General features: G+C 46.9%; 1 protein-coding gene across 2 annotated transcripts in view; it reads left to right on the forward strand.

Annotated features, from left to right (window-relative positions):
• LOC119161982 (mechanosensory protein 2) overlaps positions 1–26,967 on the forward strand; it is a 504,482-nt gene that overhangs the window by 325,831 nt on the left and 151,684 nt on the right. The gene's annotated exons all lie outside the window — the stretch shown is intronic.

A 26,967-nucleotide genomic window follows, 5' to 3' on the forward strand; every position in this document is an offset into this window, starting at 1 on the left:
ATGGATCTCGAAAAGTTAGTTGCTCTTGGTGAGAAGATGGGTCTTTCTGGTGCCGAACTACGGAAATGGGTAAGCCAGAAGGAGAAAGAGGCGGTGGAGAGAGAGAGGTTGGCAGCTGAGAGAGCCAAGGAAGAAAAAGCAGCTGAGTTGGAGAGAGAGAAGTTGGCAGCCGAAAGGGCGAGAGAAGAAAGAGAGTCAAAGGAGCGACAGCTGAAGGAAGAAAGAGAGCAACAATTGAAGTTGGAGATGGAGAGAGAAAGGCTGGCCGCTGAAATAGCGAGACAAGAAAGAGAAGCAAAGGAGCGACAGCTGAAAGAAGAAAGAGAGCTGCAATTGAAGTTGGAGCTGGAGAAAGAAAGACTGGCAGCTGAGAGGGCGAAAGAAGAAAGAGAGGAAAGGGAACGGCAGCGACAGCACGAGATGGAACTCGAGCGGCTCCGTTTGCAACAGCGAAGTGAAACTCCCGTCCAAGCTAGAGTTGAAAGCAGCGAACGGGAGGACCACGGCTTCCGCTTGAACCCAAGCAAGCTGCTCGTAGCGTTTGATGAAAGGAAGGACGACCTTGACGCGTACCTTCACCGATTTGAGACGATTGCGAAGAGCCAGAATTGGCCGGAACATCAATGGGCAACTGCTTTGAGTACTTGCTTGAGTGGTGAAGCGCTCAGTGTGTACGGTAGGCTGACGCCGACCAATGCAGCCAACTATGCAAAGGTGAAAGCTACTTTGCTGAAGCGATTTAGATTTCCTGTAGAAGGTTTCAGGGACAGATTTCGGACAGGAAAGCCAGCTGATGGTGAGACGGCTACGCAGTATGCCGCCCGACTTTGTCATTATTTCGACAGATGGATTGAACTTTCAGGGACAGCGCAGGAGTACGATGAGCTTAGAGAGCTCCTAATTAGAGAACAGTTTCTTACTAGTTGCCACCCAAGCCTGTCGCTGTACTTGAAAGAGAGGAAGGCTGAGTCACTTGAAGGCATGCTCGAATTGGCTGATCAATTCTTGGAAGCGCAAGGTGGAACCAATTTGGCCAGGGTCAAGAAGGAGTGTCCTGAATATTCGAAGAAATCGGCTCCCGAAGAAAAGAAGCGTGCACCGGAGAGCACTCCGCGTTGTTTTCTGTGTAACCGAGTGGGTCATCGCGCGAAAAACTGTCGAACGATCTTTACGAGCCCTACGGTAGTAAAATGTTTCAAGTGTGGTCAGACTGGGCACAAAGCAGACGCCTGTCGGAACGGAGTGAGTCAAACTCACCAGGTATCCTGTGTGCAAGCGGCGCCGAAATCTGATAATAATGCCATCACCGATGGATTCGTAGAGTTGAAGAATGGGGAGAAAATTCCTTTTGTGGGTGCTGTAATGTCAAAACAGCCAACCGGTGTTACGAAGGGAATGCCAACGCTGCCTGGAAAGGTTGCGGGGAAGAAGATTATGGTTCTAAGAGATACCGGTAGCTCCACGGTTATCGTACGGAGAAATTTGGTACGGGAAAGTGAGTTAACAGGCAAAACGAAACCGGTTTGCTTAATTGACCGTACCGTTCGGATGCTTCCCGAAGCAGAAATCGAGATTGAAACCCCGTACTTCAGCGGGAAGGTTACTGCTTTATGCATGACGACCCCCCTGTACGACCTTGTCATCGGAAACATCGACGGGGCGCGAGGACCGAATGATCCGGAATGTTTGGGAGAAGACCCTAAGATAGAGCCCTCGCCAACACAGCGACCGCGAGATACAGTGGAGGAGCATCCCGTGACGGATCTCACTAGAGACCAAGGTGAAGCTGCGGCGCAAGAGACAGCGAATGTGAAGATAATCGTGTGGAACGAGTTTACGCGCCGGGCAGCTGGACTTACGTCGGCACGACCTCAACCGAGCAACAGTGTAAAGGTGACGGAGTCGGCCAGCCAGGCCAAATTTCGGGACGTGAACAAGCGGGTGAATAACCGGGCAGGATCGGTTGAGCGTCATGACCCGTTAGCAGTGTCGGAAGCGACAACGATGGCTGAGACGCCGCCTCAGATATCGTCGTTGGAAAGGGCTCGCCGAAAGGGAACGTGGAAACACAAGAAGAGATCGAGCGAGCACCGCAAGAAAGGGCGCAAGCGCCGCTCAAAGTACACAGGATAAGTGCTGAAGTCGAATCAGAATGTGTTTGGCAGTGCTGAGTGCCATATGTTGTGTTAGTGTTGTGTTAGCCTGTGTCACAAGTGTCGAAGTATCTGTGCTGTGATGTGATGTATAGTGTTGTATAATTGTTGTAAAGACAGAACCTTGTACGTTTGTATTGTTTGGAATGTGTGTTGAAGTGTTGTAGTCATGTACCTGTGGCTATATTTCATGTGTTGTGGAATTGAACTACAATGTACGATTGTATTGAGCGATCTATTGCGAATGTGAAGTGTCATGAGCGACGGTTTGTGTTACAGTCTGTGAGAGTGTGTGGTGACTGTTCGCGCTCGTTGTGTGGTTTTGAATATTATGAGATAATATTCTTAAAGTGGGGGGCAGTGTCACAGAACGAGCGCTAAAAATGGGCGCGCCGCCAAATTCTTGCGGTAAGCGCGGAAGAGACGCCGGGAGGTCAAAAGAAAAAAAAAGAAAACAAACATCCAAGGCTGCCCGGGCGCGCGCTCTCCCCTTGGAAGCGTGGCTTCGCCGTCGAACCTCCTCACCCCACATCGGCGGCCGAGATAGCCCGCGAAAGTTCTAGAACGAAAGGGGCGTGGTCATACCGAGTTGAGTCATCGGCCGCGGAGGGCATTCCAACCGTCTCGCCCTCTTCCCAGCCTTCGCTGCGTATCGCGCCGACGAAATGACGAGAACCTTCTGGAATGTCGCGCGCAAGGTATTTAACCGAGCAGCGGAGACGAGAGAGCAGGAGAAGACGGAAGTTAGCGCCAGAGCGCGTAGGGTATACCGCCGTGTAGTCGGCGAAGGTTTTGTCCGTAGCGACAAAGCAGGAGATGAAGAGGATTTCCACCTGAGGGGTGAAGGCTCGAGCTACAGGCAAGAGCGTGTGTTTACCGCTATCGAGCGAAGACGCGTGGCGACAGCTGCGTGTGTGAAGCCGACGTGTTCGGGCGAAGAAGTTTGAAGCTTGGAGAGTGGCCAATTGAAGACGCGAGGTTTCCTGGAAGAGAAACTTCGAGGGCGCGGAACGACAACAACGCTGGACTTTGAGTGAGTGATTCTCGGAAGAGTATCATCCAGACTTTTGTTCCAAGAACTTTGGACTGGATAGGTTTTCTATCTCTTTTGTCTTTAAGTGTCTTGGTGGTTCAATGCATGCGACTGCATTGTAGTGCGTATCGTTGTCTGTGTCCGTTGTTTTGAGTGTGGCTGATTGTACTGTGTAGTACGTTGTTTGATTGGTGACGTATTGTATGTAACTATTGTGGAGTGTGCATTCTTGTGTATTGTTTTCGATCTGCCATTTTTGAGAATATAATATTTGTTTTGTTTATCAACTCTCGACTCTGACTTGTTCTTTGGGCCACAACCGGCGTCCGCTGGCGCGCCAAAAAGGACCACTTCTAAATTGTCCACGCTTTCGTGGTGCGGTTCGGGGGGCCAATACTTCGGCCCTTGGAATTAGCCCGGCGATCGCCTCCCTAATTAACGGGACTGTGTGACAGTACGTCCTTACGTAGTGAGAGACGCCGGCAGCGAGGCACTGCCAGTGGTACTTTTCCTGTATTCTTGCGAGCGTGCGGCGAAGTCCGAGGTGTCCAGCTGTTGGGTTGTCGTGTAGAACCTGAAGAATTTCCGGTCGCCTTACCGAAGGTATAATGAGGAGATAGCTGGCTCGGGTCACAGAGAAGTTGTATTTTACGGGTACCTTGTTTTTCAAGAAAAATTACGCCAGTCCTTGTCTGAATACTACTGGGACGACGGTGGTCCGTCCGTCGATGTCTTACACTAGGTGTTTCAGTTCCGGGTCAGCTCGCTGTCGCTCGGTGAAGTCGTGGGCACTTATGTTTTACAGGAAACATTTATCATTCTGGTCGTTTTGTGGTGGTGGATTGACGGGGGCGCTAGACAGGCAGTCCGCGTAGGATTGTTTCTTTCCGGAATCGTACACGACATTAATATCAAATTAATGAAGTCTTAGGCTCATCCGTGCGAGGCGACCTAAAGCATACATTAAGTTTGCTAGCCAAAAAAAAAGGCGTGGTGGTCACTCACAACTTTAAAAGGACTGCCGTATAGGTACGGGTGGAACTTTGACGCTTCCAAGTTGATGGTAAGACACTCTTTTTCTATTCTGAAACAGTTGGCCTCGGTCTTAGATAGCGACCAGCTAACATAAAAGATAACCCTTTCCAGGCCTTCGTTTCTTTCTACAAAGACGGCGCTGAGTCCTACGCTGCTTGTTTCAGCAGTGTACTTCTGTTTCGGCATATTTTTTTTAATGCTCAAGTAGCTGGGTTGTCTGCAGGCGTCGTTTAAGTTCCTTAAATGCTTTCAATTGTGTCGTTTTCCACCTGAATTCAACGTCGGTTTTCGTTAGGTGAGTTAGTGGATCGGTGATCTATGAGAAGCTTTTGACTAAACGGCTGTTATAGGCGCAATATACGACGAATCGGTGTACTGCCTTGTTGTCTGTGGGTGGCGGGAACTCGGCGATGGCAGCTTTTTTGCGTGGGTCAGGACAGACTCTACATTTCCTAATAACGTGTCTCATGCAGAAGAGCTCCTCGTACGCGATGCGGCACTTTTCTGGCTTCAGGGTGAGTCTGGAGACCTTGATAGCTGGAAGTACTGATTCAAGGTGCGGGAGATGCTCGTCAAAGCTTGAGGAAAACACGTCAACGTCGTCCAAGTACACGAGGCAAGTCTGCCACTTCAATCCAGCCAGCACGGTGCGCATGAGACGATGAAACGTCGCAGGCGCTGAGCAAAGACCAAATGGCATGAACTTCAACTCGAAGAGGCCGTCTGGTGTGATAAAGACATTCTCTCGATCTCTCTCGTCAACATCAATTTGCCAACAGCCGGTCTTAAGGTCCATCGACGAAAAGTACTTCGTGCTTTGGAGATGGTCAAGTGCGTCGTCTATACGTGGGAGAGGGTACACGTCCTTCTTAGTCATTTTCCTCAAGCGGCGGTAATCGACAAAAAAACGTAGGGTTTCATCCTTCTTTACTAATAACACGGGTGACGCCTACGGGCTCTTGGACGACTGAATGATGTCGTCGCGTGGAATTTCGCCGACTTGTTCCTTCGCAGCCTCACGTTCATGTGCCGAAACTCGCTACAGGCTCTGTCGAACTCGTCAGGCACGTTCTTATGTTATGATGCGATGTTTCGTGACTGGGGTTTGCCGAGTTCTTGATGCTGACGAGAAGCGGTCCTTGAATTGCAGGAGCAAGGACTTGAGCTGGTCTTGCTCGCACTTCAAAGGCTCAGGTATACGTTGAAATCTGGTGCGAGAACTTCATTAGTCGAAGCAGCTTCGGCATCATCGAAGAGGGCGAAAGCATTGCTGGCATCCACAAACTTTTTGATGTAGGCGACCGTCCTACCAACGTTGAGGTGCCTATATTCGTGGCAGAAGTTCTACAGAAATACCTTCGCTTTACTTTGATGCGGCTCGGCTATGCCTCTTGCGACACAAATCTGACGATATAAGAGCAGGTGCTGATTGCCTTCGATGACGCCTTCACGGTTTTTAGCTTTCTCGGTGCTGACGGAAATGATGACAGTAGATAAAGGCAGCACGGTGGCCTGCTTTTCTATTAAATTTATTGCGTGGTTTTCCGGCGTCGTGTAAGGTAACAGCTCTTTTTCTGAATTGATTCATTCTTCACGTCCATGACGGGGCCATGGTGACTTAGGAAGTCTATTCTAAGTATCACGCGTCTGGAGCACTGTTGTAGGATAACAAAGCTAGCACCATAAATCCGGTTGTTGATTGCGATTCGGGCTGTGAAAACTCCTACTGGCGTTATCACGTGACCTCCAGCAGTACAGATTTCTCATCTATTCCACGCAGTCCGTATGTGCCTAAGCTTGGTGGCAAATGGCCCACAGGTGACGGAATAGTTGGCGCCATTGTCGACGACAGCGGTGATATTATGACCCGTAGGTGAGAACGTCGAGGTCACTGGACTGTCGTCTTCAGTTGAAATTGGCTGGCGGCGTCGGTTTGCTCTGCTGCTTCCACGTTGCGTCGTCAGGTCTTGTTCTGGCCGCGACGTTTCTACGACAAAGCTGCCTTCGGGATGTGGCAGGTTCTTGAGGTTTCATCGCGTCGTCGTCGTCAGCGGCGGCGAAGGATCTTCGGTAGTTCATCATACAGCAACCACACCTCCATTAGTTGCTACCCTTAATTTTCCAAGTAAGAACTCGGATATTGGTCCGGAGCAGGCCTGGCATACTGCCTCCGATGTGGTGACGCATAGCGGCTGGTGACGGTGAACGGTAAGGTCATCAGTGTGTCGACTGCGCTAATCCCCCAGTGTAGGGTAGCCAACCGGATGTCTTTCTGGTTAACCTCCCTACCATCTCTTTTTGTTCACTTCCTAAATCCGGCGGTGCGAGGTATTCGGCGATATCGTGCGGGCGTTCACCCAGCTGTGCGCACTAGGCATTCACATTGAAACCACGCAGTCCGATCTCTCTATACTCGCAGTGGCGTAAGAGTGGCCAGCTTCTCCACAGTGGTAGCAGAGAGGTCGGTAATTGAAGGCACCCCACACGTCGGTTTTCCTCGGAGCATTGCACTGGCCAGTGGGTGGACGGTTTAGTGCTGGTGGCAGTGGCGTCTACTGGCGGAACTGCGATGGTGGGGCTTCTTGACGTGGGCGTGGAGAGGGAGTGTAGCACCTGGGTTCAGCAGCGTAGCTTATGGCTCGTGGCTCAGGCTGTTGCAATTCAGGGATGCCAAGTGAATATTGCAGTTTTTTCTGAACGAAGCAGAAACCTGGAGACTTACAAAGAGGGTTCAGCCTAAATTGAGGACGACGCAGCGAGCAATGGAAAGAAAAATGGTAGGTGTAACCTTAAGAGACAATAAGAGAGCAGAGTGGATTAGGGAACAAATAGGGTGAAGGATATCATAGTTGAAAGCAAGAAGAGGAAATGGACATGGGCCGGGCATGTAGCGCATAGACAAGATAAACGCTGGTCATTAAGGGTAACTAACTGGATTCCCAGGGAAGGCAAACGGGTTACGGGGAGACAGAAGATTAGATGGGCAGATGAGATTAAGAAGTTTGCGGGTATCAATTGGCAGCAGCAAGCACAGGACCGGGTTAACTGGCAGAACATGGGAGAGCCCTTTGTCCTGCAGTGGACGTAGTCAGGCTGCTGCTGCTGCTGCTGCTGCTGCTGCTGCTGCTGCTGCTGCTGCTGCTGCTGCTGCTGATGATGATGATGATGATGATGATGATGATGATTTCCGAACTATATCTGCGACCCAGTCCGATTCAAGCTGTGTTGACGGCAAGAGCTTCTGCAGTTCTTCCCTAACGATCACTCGATAGTATCGCGAAGGTCGTCGGCCCAGGAAGTACGTACAGCTATGTCTGAAGAAAGGTGACAATTGTACTGTAGGACGCGCATTTCGAGCGTATTCTCGATTATAACCGCTTCGGAGTGCAATTCCTAAACGGTCTTTGGTGGGTTTCTCACCAATCCCGCGAAGAGCTTCTTTTTGTCCTCTCACAAGTCCCCACGGTGGTGGTCTAGTGGCTAAGGTACTCGGCTGCAGAACTGCAGGTCGCGGGATCGAATCCCGGCTGCGGTGGCTGCATTTCTGATGGAGGCGGAAATGTTGTAGGCCCGTGTACTCAGATTTGGGTGCACGTTAAAAAACCCAAGGTGGACTAAATTTCCGGAGCTCTCCAATGTGGCGTCGCTCATAATCATATGGTGGTTTTGGGATGTTAAACCCCACATATCGATCAATTTGTCATCTCGCATGAGGAAACAAACATTCTTCTCCTCAGGCATGTCTAGGTCTGTGTGGCGAAACAGAAGGGTCATTTCTTTGACAAAAATCCTGATGTTCTTGTTTAGTAGTTGCACCCAGCCCCGCCGTGGTGGTCTAGTGGCTAAGGTACTCGGCTGCTGACCGGCAGGTCGCGGGTTCAAATCCCGGCTGCGGCGGCTGCATTTCCGATGGAGGCGGAAATGTTGTCGGCCCATGTGCTCAGATTTGGGTGCACGTTAAAGAACCCCAGGTGGTCGAAATTTCCGGAGCCCTCCACTACGGCGTCTCTCATAATCATATAGTGGTTTTGGGACGTTAAACCCTACATATCAATCAATCAAATAGTAGTTGTACCCACGTCTCGAGCAAAGAAACAGCCCTTTCTTTGCAGGCGAAGCTCCTGAACGGAAGCTTGTGCCACCGAAGGCCTCAGGTTTGAAGTCCAGATTCCCGGTTCTCGAACCAAATTCTTGATGCGTATTCCAGGTAGAAGTAGACGCGACGCAGCATATGTTTCATGTCCGAGTGGTTGAGGGTGGCCACTTGGTCGAAGGTCTCTACCCAGGTCTCCGGGTCTTCAAACGATGATCCATGCAAAGTCGGTGGCTCCCTTGGCTGCTGCATTACGACCGTGGCGGGCGTTGGCACAGGGGCTGTCATAGTTGTCGCAGTAGTGGTCTTCTTCGCCTCGTCGGGTAGAAGCCCGTACTTCGTACCGTGTTGCCTATGTCTAATTCGCTGCTCGTGGCTGGCGTCGGTGTCTTCTGCGTGACGTCGGCTGGGTTCACTGCTCCACGAGGCGTTCGGTGCATGAAATGTTCAGCACCTCCAACAGATGTCACGGGGTCATGACGTCGATGACGAGAGCAGACTGTGGGCCGTGGATCAAACTATTTAATCGGCCGAACTTGTGCCTGGTCAACTAAAAGTCAGATTACAGCGATACACACTGGCACTGGTAACGGCGAACAGAGCGGTGGCCGTCGATCAACTGGTGGACAAGTGGTGAAGCGCATCGACCTTTATACATGTGCCGTCAAATATTCCAGCGTTATCGCTAGCGCCTACATTAGTTCTAGAATAATCTGTTACGTTCATGTTGTCCACGTACTATTAACAAAATGATCTACTACAGTCTTGTTGCGGTTCCAAAAAATGCGTTGACAGGCCGCAATGACCTTGAAGACTAACCCCGTATTCAGAAGCGCTGCTTGACATAAACTTGACTTGCTACTGACTTCAATGCAGCAAAAACGCGTTTCGTATGCGCTGTTTTTAGGTGGTACCAAGACAGCACAAACACAAATACGCGTATGAACGCGCTGCTTTGAAGGGGGCTTCAAGTAAGTTCAATTCAACCAGCGTTTCTGAATACGGGGTAAGACTTTTTATCACAACCAACGGCGAAGTTCAGCAGTGGTACAGAACGAGCAGACGCCTCTACCCACCGCCTCACCAAGACCTACAACGTGGCGAAGCAGCTACATTATGGCAGTTGCAAGGACTCCTGTCTTGGCAAAGCGCGTCTGCCCGGAGGTGTACTCCACGGGTACATCCCAACACTGCAATAGGGCGCGAGTCACCCAAAGACACTTGCTCTGGGACTATGCGCCACCGGTGGGTAACCAAGAAAAAGCAATGCCAACTGCCATCAAGCAGCAACGTCATCAGTCGAAAGTGAGGCAACCAAGGCGGCGTGGTCCAGCACGTACGTGCTTGGCGTCTTGGAACACCAGCGGCCGGAAGCCGCGCCCCCATGTGTTAAACGCTAGTAGGATCCTGCTCCATACCGTCCGAGCAAGCTATAGTCTCTCGCTTTAATTCCCCAATTCTTGCCCCCTTTACGCCTTATCATCCACAAAGTTGTTTCACTCACTTCTACAGTCATGAAGCTTCTCGGACACTGCAGGAGCCGTTTCCACTGAGAATCACAGCGTAATGGTGCTATAACCATACATGAGGAATGAATTAGGCAATTTAATGCCTCGAGGCATACACACTACTGGCTGCCCAACCTAAGCTCTGGGCTATTTATGTTCAACCTCTTAATTTCGCACCTCGTGATTTAAACTTACGCTCACGCCATTACCATAATCCTTCTATCATTTCTTCCAGCATCGTTTAATTCTCTTTTCAGACTTGCTTAAGGTACGCGCATGATGACGCGAGACTCGTGAGACGAACCGGGCGTGCGTAAGCTTGTAATAAACGTATAATTCATACAACCTACTTGTGTTTTTCAACGCAGTCTTTTGGTACTATGAGCGTATACATTCAATTATGCGGTATCATGGCGTAAGTGTAGCTGTGAGTATACTCCTCAGTTGATAGTTTAGGTGTTTTCCTGGTATGCATAACTTGTGTAAGTACTTGGCGCCACGTTTTTTTAGCATAGGATCAAATGCATCTCAGGGCGATACCTCCCGCCATCTCGCCATACTGTCATGGTTCATACCTAACAACCAGATTGACGAGAAACCTCTCCCAATTTGATCAATGAAATATTTTCCACCTGCGTAGACAAGAAACAAGTGCGTGCTTCTCAGCAGAGGATTCCACTTTATGAACAGAATAGTTTGTTAGGCATCCACTTTTAGGTACGTTCTCGTAGCATGGTAGGATATTGAATATAGAAGCTTTACTTTTGCAAAAGTTTATACAGTTGGTGAAGTCACCGAGTATGGTTGACGGCGTGACGTTATTGATGCACGCCGTTAATGCTGGCATTGAGAATAGTTCTATAACACCTATAATGGGCCTGTGCTAGCTCAAAGTTACTCCGAGAGCTGATAGTAAAGTGTTTAATGAAATTTAGAAGCATGAAATCTTGGGCTTGTTTTAACACATTCGTAGTAACAAACAGCACAAAACAACGAAGTGGCAAAGATCAAACAGGCCTATTGAATCAACGTTCTTTATTAGACACCCCTGAAACACAATTTGCTTTGCAGGAGAGTGAACAAACCCAGTCCTACAAGTGAGGAGTTCAAAAATTAAGAAACTCGTCACATGTTTTGCCCCGTGCAAGATTCGTGTCATCTACGAAAATACAACATCCTGCGGCAGCATCTACATTGGACAGACTAGCAGCTGTATAAAAACAGGTAGCAATTTGGCAATACATTGTCCGGAAAGTGGGTGCACCCCAAACTTCCGTTAGACCGCATGATGCTCCAGTACCGATATAACCGTGCACGCCGAATATATGAAGCCTTCGCCATTCTTGTTGCAGGTCATTTATTATCAACTCTTCATCCATCGCACCAACATACAAATAAACTAACTATCTTCTCAGTTGAGCGTCTCACACTATATAATATGACATATCACGGCATGTGCGTATGTGGTATGAAAATCTGCCTCTCCCGCTGTTTTCCTTTTTTGCGAAATGCGTATATATTTGCATTGCAAACGTTAACGAAGTTATTGCTTGGTCTTTATAGCCTTTGTTGTTTCTTGTTGTTTTTTACTATGAATTTATCGAAAACTTGGGCTGCCTCCTCTCGTGTCTGCAGCTTCAGAAAGTGGTGATAAAAGAAGCAAATAAAAACAAAATAGGCTTAAAAGAGTGCAAGCTTCGACTTGTTTGTGATTCATTTGAACGTTTTAGGCGCACCAAAAAAACAGAACACCGAGCAGAGACGCGGACACAGCACAGGACACAGAAAAGAGACGCGAACACAGCGCTATGTCCGCTCTTTATACACACCTGTCATGAAACAGGAGGAAGACAAGAAAATGCGCAAAAAAAAAAAACTTGGAAGGCACTTGAGCTTAGCCTTTTTTAGTGGAACGCCATAGCGCAGTTTGGCCTCAATCGCATCCCCTCCTAAATCACTAGCCTAGGGAGAAAGAAAGAGAAAGCTCTGCAATGAAAAACAAAAAAATAATTCAATTGCATGCCTTGCTTCGCTATCCTATCCTAGAATGTCTACTGCAAGATCAGTTGCGAAGTTGTATCGGCGTCAAATGAATTACGAACTGTCAGAGGCCTACGCAACGACATAGTGCGCACCGTCCATTTATCATCATGGACAGGTGTGCATATGCGCAAGTGCTGTCTAACTGGATTCACGCGCCATTAGACGCGGATAATTGGAGGGCGTGCACTATACCGCTGCGACAGCCTGCCGCCGTACGGGTTTCGTATGAAGCCTGTAGTACATTGCGCCAAAACTCTTTCTTCTGCGAATGTGCGAAGTACCTACTGCGCGTCCTCAAGGCAACATGTGCTCGCTGCCACGACCATTGTTTACGTTGTTGCTGATAATGACGATCAAGTGTCCATTCGCATTGTAATAGGTGGGCCTTTAATCCAACCACTCGTTGCACAACACCCATGTATTCACACCTGGCGCTTTTCCACTTTTCTGCCACGCAATTTCACGAGCCTTAAACAGACTCCTGACACTACATGGCACTCTTGTAGGGTTTCGTTTCGGAACAGCTTCATGCACCGGCGGGACTCTAAAGCAGAACCGATCTGTTTGCCATGCACACAGAAGTTGTGCATCCGACTTCTACTCCAACGGAAGTTTTTTTTATTATTTAATTACCTGTCTCTATCTAAAATTTTAGCTCAGGTGTCTTCGAGGAGCCAGGTGACGTCCAGGTAACTCGTGCCGTGGACCTAATAAAACGGTTTCACTGACTGACTCATGGACAACGCAGATTATTTGCTGACAATCAATGACGCAGACACCAAAACTTCTGCGAAACAAGCTCTTTAACGCTAAAGTTTTCACATGTTATCAGAAGTATTGGTTAACCACCAAATATTCAGGAAGGAATTGTTAATGTGGAGCAGTATATATCTATAATTTCTTAGCCCTTTCAATGTGCATTAGTGTGAACACAGAGATATTTTGAAACGTTTACGTTCAGATGGACCCAAAATGGTCCCAAGGTTTACGGACTCATGGCCAACGGCACATGTGCCAAAAATTTCTGGAAATGATAGTTGCTGTCTTTCTAAACTATTTATTTTCTTAGTGTGCTCTAAACATTCAAAACCAATAGGCCCTTTTTTGTTCTTTTCCTTACAGTACAAGCAAGAAACTAGTTCGAAAACATGGTGATTGGTACCATTATTGTCACGTACACACATCTTCCATAACTGTGCATATCCTTATACCAAAAAAACGAAGAGCACGTACGACTATTTTCGCACTAGTTCACACCTAGCAACTTTGAGCAAGGCCCATGTACTGCCCCTTATAATATAGCTCATTTGCCCCGCGGTGGTGGTCTAGTGGCTAAGGTACTCGGCTGCTGATCCGCAGGTCGTGGGTTCAAATCCCGGCAGCGGAGGCTGCATTTCCAATAGAGGCGGAAATGTCATAGGCCCGTGTGCTCCGATTTGGGTGCACGTAAAGAACCCCAGGTAGTCAAGACTTCTGGAGGCCTCCACTATGGCGTCTCTCATAATCATATGGTGGTTTTGGGACGTGAAACCCCACAAATCTATCAATAATAGAGCTGATTTCCCTTGTTCTATAAAAAAAAATAATGGCAGCATATCCACGGAGTGAATGATGGGGAGTGGGGCGAAGCATTCGTCCGTCCATTCGTTCTTGCTTCCGTCCGTTCCTGCGTACGTCTGTGTAACCGTCCATGCGTCCATCCACCCGTCCGTGCGTGCGTCCGTTCGTGCGTCCGTCCCTGCGTTCGTTGATGCATCCGCGCCTGCGTCCGCTCATGCGTTCATCCATGCATCTGTCTGTGTGTCCGTTCGTCCATCTATTCAGCACTCCAAGTACCACCATCTCGCATCTTTTCATCATATATTCTCCATATAGAAGCAACGCCATCCAGCGGACATTTCAAGGACTAAACAGGAGGTGGCACATGCAGACTTTCTTATGGCTTGCGTTTCGGGTTTACTTCCCACCTTTAACCACCTCGAGTTCATGGTATATACTAGTTCACTGTATTCATGGCTATGCGGCCCAACGCTCGCTAAACCTTTCTAAAACCAAGGAGGTTACACCTAGCGAGTATAACATAGCAACCCTTTCTTGTCAGATTGTGCTCAATGTACATGTCAATAGCTGCTAATGGGGATCGCAGCGTGCGCGTTACCTAAAGGCAGAATGCTCCTGTCTCTCATTCCCCTTTAGCAGCCATTAACATGTGCATTGAGCACTATGTTTTATTGTTCAACAACGCACAGAAGAAATCTCTCACCGGAACCACCTTGGAGGTCAAAATCGTAAGGAGCGCTATTTCGGGTATGTGCCACTGGTGGTTACGTACTACGAGGGACTCACAAGCCACGCCATAAGGAGCTTCGCCCCTAAAATGTACGGTCTCAACAATAGCGGCAGTTTTAAACTGGGACGCATGCGCTGTGCTATAAGTCTTTATAGTTAAAAAAGCGCTGATTCAATCCAGGTGAGGTAAGCGAATTTTTCGGAGTCCCTGGTGGACTGCACTGAATAAATTATGAGCTCTTCATTTATTTTCGCCTCCATTTTCAGTTCCGCGTGTGCCATTGAATGACCATAAAGGAATTTAGAATGGCCGTCTCCAAGGCGGCCTACAGCTCGTGCTTATTCAATATGCAACAGACTTAATCGATGAAGCTCAATACAATGACTACTTTGCCCATTTGTGTCTTCCAGTATTTCTTGCCTAAAAAATGACAGCATTATCTGAAAGCGTATCTAAAAAAAATTGTGCAGAAACTACCGACGACGACCGCGGATGCATGCGAATACTGACACGCTTGGGAAAAGCCAATCGCCGTTTTAAATGAGGGCTGCACTTAGCATTATATTGCGCAAACTTATATAGCTTTTATTTTTCTATAGCGTAGTTTACAGAGAAGAAAGCCGCGAACCAGCATGTCTGCAGCAGTATTAGTAACAATATCTGCACGGGTTTCACGTCTCAAAATTACGATATGATAAGGAGAGACGCCGCAGTGGAGGGTTCCGGAAATTTCGAACATCAGGTGTTCTCTAACGTGAAGCGACATCACACAGTTCACGGGCACGGCCGCTGGATGAAAAAGCGCACTGGTCAACCCGGTACGCGCTCCAAAACTGATGTGAGAGGTCTAGTTACTCGGACAACCATTGTAGCGCCACCGGGGGGGGGGGGGAGAGGGGGGGTTTTGCGAGCGCCCGAAGTTACGAAGTTACGATTGAGCGCGTGCACCTTTGTGTCACCCGCGATATCTAGTTTATTGTCCGTATAGCATGCGCCCATCAGGTAATTACCGATCTCGCTTTTACATACGTGCTGCCCTTGCAAATTTCAGGTATTGTATTGCCCGAGATGCAACCTTGCACACCTATCAGTTTTTGCCCAAGAAAGGATTGTGAATGCATTTACTGGGATCCTACAAGATCAGAACTAACCGGTCTAAAAGAGCTACACCCTTCCTAATGCGTCGAAATTTATTATAGTAGCTGTGAGTATATCGTTTCGGAAAACGTTGCTTCAGAAATAATCATTTCATTTAGAATAAGTAACCTCAGCACTTGCAGTTGCCACTGTTCACTTAACACAAAATAAGATAGACCTTTTACTTCCTCCAAACACGTCTATAGTATTCATACAATACAGTATCAGATGCGAAAGCCATGAAATAATACTTAGCTGGCGTGCGGTCTCATAAAGTTGGCTTGAGCCTTTTTGAAATTTCAGGAACTGTAACTTAAATGCTGGAAATTGAGCGAGCTGTTACGAAGTAATATAAGAAGTGTGAGACCAAAAGAGTGATGAAAGACTGAAAAATGCCAACCCAATTGATTGCGTTCCTGTGCTTTTAAATGTTTTCTTCTTTTTCCGTCGCGACGTTCTTATCATAATGCAACTAATTCAACCTTACATTCAGCAGTGAACAAATAATCAAAAAAATGCGTGAAACTACTTTATTTGTTCTCAACTTAAGGCTTATCCTGGAATTTTTAAATGTTTTTAACTTTTTCACCTTTCCATTATAAAACGAGTTCACAATTGCTTCACAGCCTCGTCGGCGATATTTTGCAGCGAGAATATGCGAGCGATTGTATATTAGTTGGCGACACACACACAAAAAGGTGCTTCATTCTGCACCCGACCAGCATATGTTTACGTTCACACCACCACAGCCATTGGCTGCAAACGTTGGTGCGTCCAGGAGTCGTGACACTACCTTCCCCTTTTGTCTTATCTCCTGTTTTTCTTTTCCATTCCCCAGCCTGTCTCTAGTCTTCTTCTAATGCCTGCCTATAAGCCTTTGGCACCTTTGACATTAGTTTCGGTTATTTCCTAACGCTGTCGCGTTGTGGAGTCGTGCATTTTCCCGCAATCCCATGTGATATAGATGTTAGTTTTCATGAAAAGCTCGCGCAGCCCTTCCGTTGAGAATGTTCGGCTGCCTGTGGTCATTTACGGAACCGCAAATGACCACAGACACCGGAACTCAAGCCAGAGCTCAAACACGGCTCAGCAAAACATGCGGAGGCAAAAAAGTGCCCAACAGCAGCTGGTAGGCGACAAAAGTATATATTTGAAACAAATATATACATGACAGCTGACACACACGTCGAGAGCTTCTCACCCGAGGGAGAAAGTGAGGAGGGTCATTTTGGAAAGAGTTTGGGTAGGAAAAAATGGCATAAACGCTCTGCTCTACTGTTCTTTGTCGACTTTTCACGTTATTTGTTATTGTTGTTTTGTTCTGCCTCCAGCTTGCGCGCCCAACTTTTGGCATCTGTCTCTATCGACTTTAAAACCACGCGTTGGGTCTTTCTATGTCCTCTCCACGGGCGCTGGCGAATCCCGATGGCACTCCAACACGTTTTGTGTTCTGGCAGTTTCCATGATCCATTACTGTTTCCACCATCCATTACTGTTTCTTTGTTCTACTATGTATTGCCGACAAAAGGGCACCTGTCCTTGCTAGACGTACGATCCTACCCACCGCGAGATAAAGTTGCGTGAGTGAGCGTTCACACTGCTCCTCTCCGCGGGGCAAAGTACGCGTGTGAGATGAAATGACGCGCCGCCGCGTCGTCACAATGTGGTGACGCGTGCTCATTCCAGCATTTCGATGGTAATGCTGCAAACACGATAGTGCCCTTCCGAGATGCTTGTCAACAGCGGTAAGTGTAGCTATAAATAGATTGCCGTTTGAACGTCGAAGGAGGTGCTGCTTGGTGGCTCACGGGTTAGAGCCTCGCATTCACGACGCGGAGGTCCCACGTTCGATTCCACGCGCCGGAGTCTTTTTCTCGATTACTTTTAAATGCGAAGCATTTCTTAGCGAACTTCGGTGACTTTGAGCATATCTATCTATCTATCTATCTATCTATCTATCTATCTATCTATCTATCTATCTATCTATCTATCTATCTATCTATCTATCTATCTATCTAGGCGCCTAGGACTTTTAGCTCTCCTGGCCGTTTCGATAACGATATCAATACCAAACTTGGTATGGCATCGCATGACTGTATGGAGAACATATTCGATTAGTCATAACATGAAGATCATGATATGTATGCCATGAATGTGATTATTTACATTTCATGGTCCTGCACCTCTTGCGGTGGTTTAGTTCACATGGCGTGTTCCAAAACTGGTATGGTATGGCATAATTGCATGGCGAACACAAGCGAAGGACCCTAACATGAATATCATGACATGCGTGTAGTGTAACAACATGACTACATGCCACGCTCATAATGCGCTCATGACCATTTCACTGGCGTCACATATACCGAATTTGGTATTACAGTACGTGAAGGAATGACGAAGGTATGTGACTGGTGCAAACATGATAATCATGACACGCGTGTCATGTAACAACATGACTACATGCCACGCTCATGATGCCCTGGTAGCCATTTCGTTAGCTTCACTTATACCAAACTTGGTATTACAGGACGTGAATAGATGAAAAAGGTATGATACTGGTGCAGACATGATAAACATGAGATACCTGTCATGTAACAACATGACTACATGCTACGCTCGTGATGCGCTCGCGGCCGTTTCACGCGCTTTACATATGCCAAACTTGGTATTACGTGAAGCCAGTGGATGACGAAGGTATGTGACTGATGCAAACATGATAATCATAAGATGCGTGTCATGTGAGAACATGACTACATGCCACAGTCAAGGCGCCAGTACATTTCGAGGTGACGCAGTGCGCGTGCTCACCGGCGTTCATTTCGTCGCGTCACGCCGCCGTTGCCGCGCCAGGCGCCGGTCCTGCCATATACTCGCAGGCGCGCGTCGCACTGCATTGCTTTGACGCATGCGCGTTTCAGCGCGTCCGGCGTCCATCCGTCACGAAAAAAGGGAAACGCAGTGTTGTCTGGGTAACGCATCTGCGCGAAATGCAGCATGTCGCATTTCGCGCCGGTTGTAGTCGCGCCGCGCCGAGCGACGCTCCTCGCGCCTGGCACCAGACTAAAGAGCGCTCGCGTTTCGCTAACGTAGCGTCGCTGTGCCCAGCGTGCGCGCGTCAACGCTGCTACATTGGGGTATATTGGGCCCTTCATGATGCGCTCGCGGCCATTTTGCTGGCTCCACATATACCAAATTTGGTGTTACGTGAGGTCAATGCATGACGAAATATATGACAGGTGCAAACATGATAATTCTGACACGCGTGTCACGTAAGAACATGACAACACACCACGCTCATAGCGTGCTCGCAGTCGTTCCGTTAGCCGCACATATACTAAATTTGGTATCACGTGACGTGAACAAATGCCGAAGGTAAACGACACATCCAAACATGATTATCATGACACGGAAGTCATGTACGGCAACATTTACCTCCACCTCGTAAGTTGTGCTGATTTTAAAGCGACATTTGAACATTTCTCATTCGTGCTTCGCATATCATCGATTGCCACTGTACGTGGGAGCGGCCGATTGTTTTCTTGCATTTAAATATATATTGATACGTATACATATACGGTGAGTGGCGCTGACGCCGGCAGCAAAGTCCAGCGGAGAGGGTCCATATAATTGCTATCGCAATAAGAATCACTGATCAGAACAACTGAGTGGGTCACTGTTGTGACAACCACCAGCTAATTTGTTGCGGCCGCGGCCCCGAGGGAGCCACCGCCACCCGTTTTCCAACCCTCCCTTGTTCGCCCCGTTGCTCTGCAGCGGCCGCAACTGTAACTACGGCTGACATGCGCTCTCCCATAACGAGCCGCTCGACGCGGCAGGCCATATATCGTGCACTTTTTCATGCAGCGGTCATGGCACGGGCCTCTAAACCATTTTGCCTCTATCGAAATGCCGCTGCCGCGGCCGGGATTGGACCCGCGACCTGTATTAGTAATAGTGGCATACACAATGTGCATCTGTAACACGTGTAGGAGTTCACGTTCGACGACAAACGTACTCCGAAACATGCGTAAGCCTGTGCAGCAGTGAAGTGAATATGTTTGTCATACTATACCTCTGGGATGATATTACTTTGCAATAAAACGAGATGCAGGATTAGTGTTTCGACTACAGTGGGGCTGATTCGTGGAGATAGTGTCCAGCTGTTGACTGGCACTGCAATCGTGACAAAGCAATAGATGCACAAGCTCAGGAATCCTGAAAAAGAAGTTACAGCAGGGCTTGCTTTATGTAAAAAAAAGGTGTTCCAGATGATAATATCACACACAGTTTGTCTCTAAGGTAATAACTGTTGAAGTCTTGCGTCTCAAAACTAGGATATGATTATGAAAGACGTAGCCGTAGTGGAAGGCCTCGGAAATTTCAATCACACGGGGTTTTTAATTCACCCCTAAAATAAGCCCAACTGTAGCATTTCGCCTCCTTTGAAACGCGGTCGCTGCAAGCCAAGAATTGTGAACCTCGGGTCCGCATTCCAGTGCCATAACCACTAGATTACCGCGGCGCACCACCACTGTACCACTTGTTACTTAGTAGTTGTGCTGAGAACAGTCTGCAACTTGCGCACCACTAGATGTATACGAATCGTGGTCGTAGACCGTCCAGCATGCACGCTGCTGTGCAAGTGCTGCTTACATTTAGGAGTGTTGCCTATATCATTTAGGATTATTGTGTATAATAATTGTATGTGCGTTTGTGAGTTCATACCTTTCAGAGATCTATAATACGCTTGTTAGTGTACTATAGGAGGATGTTTGAATGTTTGTGTTCAGGTATTATTTCATCTAAGATTGAGAAGTATTGAGAATATAACAATAACAAATAGTTCATTTTCGGCGACAAAGATGAGAGAAGCGGAGAGAAAAATTGAAAAGCATCGTGACTAGATGCTGCTGATCATGCTGCAAAAAAAACCGCATTTTCACGACTTTACAGCTGTGCAACTCAACAGCTTTACTAACAGGTTGAATGCACGGGAAGTGAGAAGAAATAAAACGATAGAGAAAAAGTATTATCAGAAACAATACAAAGCATAATAATTCAAATTAAAAGTAAGAAGAGCAAATTGAAATTGAAATACCTTTTAATGCAAAATAAACATCGAATTTCGCAGATAGGAATTCACAAAAATAAACTCTGATAAACGCCAGACTTCTTGCAAAAAATATGAATAAACTCCAAAAGCATGAAGCCCAAGTTATGATGAAAAAATGAAAGAAAGAAAGAAAGAAAGAAAGAGAGAGAGAGAGAGAAAGAAAGAAAGGAAGGAAGACAGAAAGAGAAAACTCAAGCAACTCTACGAAGCGACTGCTTATGATGGAGAGAAGCTCCTTGGACAATTATGAAATGACTATGAAAATGTTTCAGTTGAAAACTTTGTTTATGTACATGAATTTAGGGTTTTCGTTTTTCTTTGAAGAGCACTGCTTTATAATCACATAATGGGAACGACAGTGCTGTTCCAATCATGCGTATTTGAAAGTTAGCAAGGACTAGTTCAGTGCACTTGCCATGGATGCTGGTGGGTTGATTGCTGGATGCGCACTGTAGCCGGTAGATGTTGAACATGCTTTTTTCTCACTAGAGCATTGCACGGGCTGAGTTTTCCGGCCTGGGCCCGGCCCGGGTTTTGAAATACGGTCCGTACTCGGCTTGGGCACGAAAGGTTTGGGCCCGGTCCGGCCGGGCCCGTTTCAGCCAATTATGCCTCCAGCATAAATGAAGCACTGTCCAAACTTCGGTTATTACGTAGATACCAGCAGCACACAAGATAACTTCTAAATAGTGTGTTGAGAATTTCTTTTAGGGCCACAACTTCAACTTTTTTTCTGTATATTTCCGCCTATTTACACATATAACACTTTCGGGAAGTAATTTTAGAGCAATCTGAAATAGGAGTCATAACTGGCTTTCTTGATGCATATGCGTGGTGCTAACCACGCTACCTTGTTTTTGCAATTCAAAGAAAGACTGCAAAGTATATTACCCTCATAGAGTGGGAAAAATGCCAGACATTTATATTCCGGCTCTAAAGTGCATATGAGCCATGGCTGTTGAGTTATGTAGCAAGTCTCCTGGAAATTTTGTTTATTGCACAATGGAATGAAAAAACAATTATCACCCATACCTTCCCAGGGGGAGAACTCAAGAAAATGCCTCGTAGAATGGAAGGGGAGGGGGAGGATCGCGTGAATGTTGCGTAATTGGGTATGGTTAGGGAATGCACAATTGTTCGTCGTGACCATTACGAGCCTGACTGCTCTGTCTGCTGGGCAAAGGCCTCTCTCGTGATCCGCCAATCAACCCGGTCTTGAGCTTTCTGCTGTGACATTATACCTGCAAACTTCTTACTAGCTTTCTGCCTCCCCTTCGTGCGTTTGCTTTCTCTAGGAATCTAGCCAGTAACCCTTAATGACCAGTGGTTATCCTGCATACGTGTTACGTGCCCGACCTACGTCCATTTCTTCTTTTTATATCTTCTTTATTATTTTATTTATTGAATGAAGGAGAAGCGTTGCCTTCAACATCAAGCGAAAGCTAGTTGAAGACGCCCTTCACTGAATTCCGAACGCGTGATCCAGAGCGAGAGCAGCAGTGTTTTTTTTTTTTTTTACTAGCAGACGCCTGTCTGCGTCGGCCTTGCGAGGCGAGAGAGAGGGAGGGGAGCGACAGTTTTGCTGGTGTCTTCCTGGGCCAGCACAAGATACGAGCCGCCGATGTCGCCGAAGCATGACATTATGCGACTAAGAAGTGCTCCACATTTAAAACGCGCTTTAGCTGCTTCTGGATGGAAAACACCCGGCTGGCTAGGGTTATATAAATCTGTCGTGTCGACTCCTCTCGATAAGCAACTTACTCCACCGTACACTATGCTTTCGCTCTCAAAACAAGGTTTTTCACCCCACCCTTCTCGCCCGAATAACTGCTACCGCCTTGCCATAGATCTGTGAAAGCGAGTTAACGTACCGCCTTCAATGTTTGAAAGTGTTATATATTAAAGCAAGACCAGATTAAGAGCTTTCCAACTAACTGTCTGTTAGGGCACCGAAGTTAACCAGCCTGCGGTCTCTTTGGCGCTTCTCTCCCCGCCGTAAGCAGTGTGCGGTGTGTCCGCAATGCAATCCCCCGCCATGACCGGAAGTTGTAGAGTGGGTGGCTGATGGCCGATGTCATCAGTGCGATCAGGGGAGTGAAGTATGGCTGTCTGTGGCCCACAGTAGTGTTTGCAAACTTGCAGCTCGCGGCAGCGACAACAGAGAAAAATGAGATGCGTGACAAAAAGGAGAAGTGGCGAATATGGTGGGGAATAAAAGGTAAAAGGTAAAGAAAAAAAATTGGCAGATCCTGCGTACATAAGAATTCGTGTAATGCGAAGCACGCGGAGGGAAGCTGCCTGTGTTTTAATTTTTTTAGTGAGGCGTTACAAAAAACTGTTAAAGATGTGTTCGAAAGTTGTACGCGCAGATTTACGTTGAACAGTGGCACATGGTTTATATATGAACAGCTCTTGACAGCAGCGTAATGATACCAACAGCAACATGGGTATCGACAACACCAGAAGTAGTGAGCTGATATGGCACGCTTGCGCTCGCGAGGATGGTAGATCCGAACTGCTGCATAAATCAACTTCACCGGATGGCGCCCACGTACAATTGACATTAACCCGACGTGACAACTGTATCACAGGAGTACATATGTAATGTATATAACATTGAACATAGCCAGCCCTGGAAACAGACTGGACATTTCACGAACATTAGGGTCTATTTGAAAAGTAGTTGCGAGGCCTCGCGTGCCTCTGTGGTAGAATACTTGACTGTCAAGCAGAATGCAGGAATTCGATTACTGCTGGAAGCTGCCGATCAAAGCTGCCAATGTCAGCTCATTCCTAGTGCTCTCATGTTAAGATTACGAATGCCTTTTCTCACCGTTACTAGGTACATATAAACTGTCAATCAGCTATGGCTTATACTCGCATATGTGTTTATTTTGAAGTGTTTGCGCACAAACATGGGGACAAATATGAGAAACACAAACGGGCGTAAAAACTTCAAGATGGGTATATTCCCACACGGCCGAGTGGGAATTTCACCACATACCTGTGGCACATACCCATCCGTGATATATGGGTATGTGCCACATGAGTCTGGCGGAAAGGGTTTGACGATGTGCGCGGCAAAATTGTCTCAATTTGTGTACCATGAATAGCTAGTCATAATCATAACACCACCTTACCCTCCCGTACTAATTTCGGTTTACCCCAAGTTAAGTAAGTCATCACGCGAGCACCCACGCGTAAGAGATAGATAGATAGATAGATAGATAGATAGATAGATAGATAGATAGATAGATAGATAGATAGATAGATAGATAGATAGATAGATAGATAGATAGATAGATAGATAGATAGATAGATAGATAGACAGACAGACAGACAGACAGACAGACAGACAGACAGACAGACAGACAGACAGACAGACAGACAGACAGACAGACAGACAGACAGACAGACAGACAGACAGACAGATAGATAGATAGATAGATAGATAGATAGATAGATAGATAGATAGATAGATAGATAGATAGATAGATAGATAGATAGATAGATAGATAGATAGATAGATAGATAGATAGATAGATAGATAGATAGATAGATAGATAGATAGATAGATAGATAGATAGATAGATAGGCTAATGTTCCCTGCAGCACGAAAAGAAATGATTCGCCAATTAAAGCCACATGTCTGCCAGGCACACTTCGACAAGCAAAGCGACAGGCATTCTTGGAATTTTGAACAAACACACGGTATGCAGTGCACCTGGCCCCCTCAGGTCCTGATAATGTTCATAATGAAACAAGCGCAAAAATACACACACTCAGAGAGGACACAGACAAGGGCTCACTAGCAACTAACAATTTTATTTCGAGGCGAACACTAATAAACACCACGCGCATGTACGTCATTCCCGACTTCCACTGTGCACATCAACAACGTGATATAACAAAATATGCACGCGCCCACAACCGGAAACAAACACGTGTCAAGAACTAAGAAAAGAAAATGTGAAAAAAAAACAAAAAACTAAAATATAAAGAAACAAAAACAAAAAAACGTAACACAGATAAAAACACTGGGTTATGTGACGTCCAAAAAAGCAAATTCCGCATCTCTTAGTAGAACTGACGCTTGGCTGACGCAACTGTCCCCTCCTTTCCTTATTCTATACGCTTCCATTATTTCTCTCGTCGTCCGCTTGTAGTGCCTGTCAATTATTCGTGTGTCGGAAAATTTCGGTTGGCAGGTGCACTCCTTGCAGTGCATCGCTAAGTGTGAGTAAGGGGCCCCCTTTAGTCAACTCTCATGTTCACGAAGGCGTACATTTATGCACCGACCCGTCTGACCAACGTATTCCTTTCCACATGTGAAAGGAGTTACGCATACATCTTTTGTGCACTCAACGTACCTCCTGCCATGCTTTATGCTACATCTGTTCGATTCTCCAGTTCCTTTCCTGTTGACTAGCCTTTCTACTGCTGGACGAATCTTTGATAATTTGTTTTCAGCTGAAAAAAACAACCCGCACGCCATACCTTAATGCAAATTTTTTCAACCTATGTGAAATATTGTGCAGATACGGGATGACCACTGTCCGCTCTCTTTCACCCTCAACTTGTCTCCTCTCTTCGTTTGTGCCAATGATTGCATTTTTTACTTCCCGACGATTCTTCTCACATGCCAAAAGGATACATTCATCCTTTGGCATGTTCGCTTCGAAATAAAATTGTCAGTTGCTAGTAAGCGCTTGTCTGCGTCCTCTCTGAGTGTGTGTATTTTTGCGCTTGTTTCATATGAACCTTTACCAACACGCCCAACTGGCAGTCATCCTGATAATGTACCAACTATGCAGCTTGCAAAACTATGCGAGGCAATCAAGTTGGACTTCTGCAGAAACCAAGCAGAGATTAGCTAAGCACGTACAACCTGCATACGTTGATATTTTACAAGAGATGGAGATCCTGGCATCACTTGATGCGTTTTGCTTTTCCTTTGGTATCAAAACATGGTAGAAGCTAAGGGAAGAAGTTTCAAAGAATTAAAAAGACCTTCGCATGGGCTGTCACTGGAGTCTTTAGAAATGTATGCAATAAATTTTGTCGATACAGCCTTAACAGTAAACCTCCGTGTTGCAAAGGGTACGGCAGAAAATCATCATAATAATCATCACTTTCTTTAGAGCTTTTACTCACTTTCGCCGCGGGAGCGTTTTTACGTTCGTTAGCGCCATGTGCTTGCCCTTCCGCAATCAGTACATCTATGAATAACTTACAAAATATGGCAGAGATGAAGGAGGCCGTAAACCCAAAAATATGCTATATATAATGAAAATGCAAGTTAAGTGCTATTTACTAATTAACAGATGTTATATATATGAAGGTGCCTTGCCAGCACAACAAATGGGCAATATTGGCATCGACAGGCGCGTCTGGGATAAGAGTCACTCCATATCGTGCCCTTCAAGTGCACGATGTGCACTTGAAAATAGCTCCTGATATATTTATGACTTACTACTCGCGTCTACAAGTCTACACCGTCACGTGGCTGGAAACAGGAGCAGTGGGCCTGAGAACGTAGATGCATACTTGAAATACTTCCCGAGATATGCGTACATAATATGTACACTACTCTAGGCAATATATTGTTGCGCTTGCAGCAATACCACCGGGTAAACCTTTCCTTACACGGTACTCAAGATCGTCTTTCCCTCAATAGTGTAAAGTCCTATGAAGAGTTTCCTATAATTACGTGTAGCATGCCGATGAAGCAAAATGCTGGACATCTTGTACACTGCAATTACCGTGTATGCTAAAAAACTTTAGGTGTTATAAATTACCCAAAGTCTTCAGAGGCAGCGTTTCAAATAGTGTCACATCGCTGCGTTAAACCCCAAAAATCAAAGTAAAACAGCCTACCCACGTCGTTATACCGATACGTATGAGACCCGGGCCTGATTCGGGCCTGACGCAAGCCCGGGCCCGACCCGAGCCTGAAGCTCCCAAGCCCGATCCTGGCCCGGGCCCGATCCAACAGGCCCTTACCCGGCCTGACCCGGCCCACGGGCTGGGCCGGCCCAGGCCCGTACATGCTCTACTTCTCACTAACTGCTCGTCGTCGAGTATGTCGACATGGAAGGATTTCATTAGGACTCGTTAGGATCTGGAAGGATCTCCTTTTGTATCTTGTGGACATTCTCGTCGAGCTGTGGCTGCTCGAGCTCAGCAGCCGGGCCCTCTTGGCGATGCTGGCAAGCCGCAGTCTCCTGCACTATTAGCTCTCGGTTAGCTTCTCGGCGTTGTCGTTTCGCCGCCGAGTTTGGAGCTTGGGGTCAGAGTCGCAACAATGTCATTGGGCTGCTTCATAGAGCGCCTCACGTTCGGGCTCCTCCACGACTGTGTTGAGGCTATGTAGGCGTCTTCATCAGCAGTTTCTAATGGTATTGTTTGTTTGAAATAAGAGCGCGATACGTAGACATGGACAGGATAGATAGGATGTCCCTGTCTATCCGGTCCATATCTACGTGTGGTCATCTTATTTCAAAGAATCATTAGTCTCCAACTCTCCCAATAAACCATTTTGACCAGGTATTCTGTTGTCAGG

This window comes from Rhipicephalus microplus, chromosome X (genome assembly GCF_043290135.1).
Source record: "Rhipicephalus microplus isolate Deutch F79 chromosome X, USDA_Rmic, whole genome shotgun sequence".
Taxonomy (NCBI): domain Eukaryota; kingdom Metazoa; phylum Arthropoda; class Arachnida; order Ixodida; family Ixodidae; genus Rhipicephalus; species Rhipicephalus microplus.